This window comes from Rutilus rutilus, assembly GCF_951802725.1.
Source record: "Rutilus rutilus genome assembly, chromosome: 12".
Classification (NCBI taxonomy): Eukaryota; Metazoa; Chordata; class Actinopteri; order Cypriniformes; family Leuciscidae; genus Rutilus; species Rutilus rutilus.
In genome coordinates, this window is record NC_140217.1 from 945,750 (window position 1) to 948,249 (window position 2,500).

The following is a 2,500-nucleotide window of genomic DNA, read 5'->3' on the forward strand; positions in this document are numbered from 1 at the left end:
TCTTGTTTCAGTAATTGGCATGAAGAGACAGTAAAAGCCACCTGGGAGATGAGAGCGGCAGAGAGGGACTGACTGAGACTCGGAAGCAGCCAGTGTGGGAGAAACTCTGGAGAATAGTGGGATGAGTTAGCTCAAAGACTGAGTTAGCTCAAAGGTTGAGTTAGCTCAAAGACTGAGTTAGCTTGAAGGCTGAGTTAGCTCAAAGACTGAATTAGCTCAAAGACTGAGTTAGCTCAAAGACTGAGTTAGCTCAAAGACTGAGTTAGCTCAAAGACTGAGTTAGCTCAAAGGCAGAGTTAGCTCAAAGACTGAGTTAGCTCAAAGGCTGAGTTAGCTCAAAGGCAGAGTTAGCTCAAAGACTGAGTTAGCTCAAAGGTTGAGTTAGCTCAAAGACTGAGTTAGCTCGAAGGCTGAGTTAGCTCAAAGACTGAGTTAGCTCAAAGACTGAGTTAGCTCAAAGACTGAGTTAGCTCAAAGGCTGAGTTAGCTCAAAGACTGTGTTAGCTCAAAGACTGAGACTGAGTTAGCTCAAAGACTGAGTTAGCTCAAAGACTGAGACTGAGTTAGCTCAAAGACTGAGTTAGCTCAAAGACTGAGTTAGCTCAAAGACTGAGTTAGCTCAAAGACTGAGTTAGCTCAAAGGCAGAGTTAGCTCAAAGGCTGAGGCTGAGTTAGCTCAAAGACTGAGTTAGCTTAAAGGCTGAGTTAGCTTGAAGGCTGAGTTGGCTCAAAGGCAGAGTTAGCTCAAAGACTGAGACTGAGTTAGCTCAAAGACTGAGTTAGCTCAAAGACTGAGACTGAGTTAGCTCAAAGACTGAGTTAGCTCAAAGACTGAGTTAGCTCAAAGGCTGAGTTAGCTCAAAGGCAGAGTTAGCTCAAAAGCTGAGGCTGAGTTAGCTCAAAGACTGAGTTAGCTCAAAGGCTGAGTTAGCTTGAAGGCTGAGTTGGCTCAAAGGCAGAGTTAGCTCAAAGACTGAGTTAGCTCAAAGACTGAGTTAGCTCAAAGGCAGAGTTAGCTCAAAGACTGAGTTAGCTCAAAGGCAGAGTTAGCTCAAAGGCTGAGTTAGCTCAAAGGCAGAGTTAGCTCAAAGGCTGAGTTAGCTCAAAGGCAGAGTTAGCTCGAAGGCTGAGGATGAGTTAGCTCAAAGACTGAGTTAGCTCAAAGGCAGAGTTAGCTCAAAGACTGAGTTAGCTTGAAGGCTGAGTTGGCACAAAGACTGAGTTAGCTCAAAGACTGAGTTAGTTCAAAGGCAGAGTTAGCTCAAAGACTGAATTAGCTCAAAGGCTGAGTTAGCTCAAAGGCAGAGTTAGCTCAAAGACTGAGGCTGAGTTAGCTCAAAGACTGAGTTAGCTCAAAGGCTGAGTTAGCTCAAAGGCAGAGTTAGCTCAAAGACTGAGGCTGAGTTAGCTCAAAGACTGAGTTAGCTCAAAGGCTGAGTTAGCTCAAAGGCTGAGTTAGCTCAAAGGCTGAGTTAGCTCAAAGGCAGAGTTAACTCGAAGGCTGAGTTAGCTCAAAGGCAGAGTTAGCTCAAAGGCTGAGTTAGCTCAAAGGCTGAGTTAGCTCAAAGGCTGAGTTAGCTCAAAGGCAGAGTTAGCTCAAAGGCAGAGTTAGCTCGAAGGCTGAGTTAGCTCAAAGGCAGAGTTAGCTCAAAGGCTGAGTTAGCTCAAAGGTTGAGTTAGCTCAAAGGCTGAGTTAGCTCAAAGGCTGAGTTAGCTCAAAGGCTGAGTTAGCTCAAAGGCAGAGTTAGCTCGAAGGCAGAGTTACCTCGAAGGCTGAGTTAGCTCAAAGGCTGAGTTAGCTATGAAGAGCCCGGATGGAATGAGTTATTGGAAGCGCCCGTAGCGCAGATTTATTGTTTTGTGTTAGTGATGGGAAGTCTGGCTCTTACGGCTCCCAAATGGCTCTTCATTTAGTATCACTCTCAGCTTTCTATTTTAGCCCAATTTAGCAATTGTGAATGATTTTTGTGTTGGTAAGCAATTTTTTATTCAGTGTTTTCATAAATTCATAAATTTCATATTTTTTTATGCATTTTTTTCGTTACAAAAAAATACACAGTTTTTATTATTTAACATTTTAATAAAACTTTAATTGAACAATTGAACACAAAACCACAGCAAACAAATCAAATAAATAAAGGCAAACATCTTAACATTAGCATTTAAATCCAGCTCCACGCCTCTCTCTGTCGCTCTGTGTACCTGGCCTGTACCACTACACTCGCAATCTTCGGAGCATGTGTCCCCCTTGCTTTCACATAATGGTATGATCCTAGTCTGTCCTCCCATGTGATTGGCCGCATGGTGTGCCCATCCAAATAAAGTCCCGCCCCAAATAAAGATTCGTCTCTCAACGACGGGAGTCGGCTCTTCTCGTTCGCTACAAAGAATCGGCTCTTAGAGCCAGCTTGTTACTTGTTACAGCTCATACAGTGCTCCACATACACATTCAGTTCTGGTGCGGATTATGCTCATAACAAATATCTTGCATGTATTTTTT

The 2,500-nt window shown here is 43.6% G+C and overlaps 1 protein-coding gene across 1 annotated transcript in view; it reads right to left on the reverse strand.

Annotated features, from left to right (window-relative positions):
* Positions 1-2,500, reverse strand: part of cacna1ib (calcium voltage-gated channel subunit alpha1 Ib) — a 125,418-nt gene that overhangs the window by 12,716 nt on the left and 110,202 nt on the right.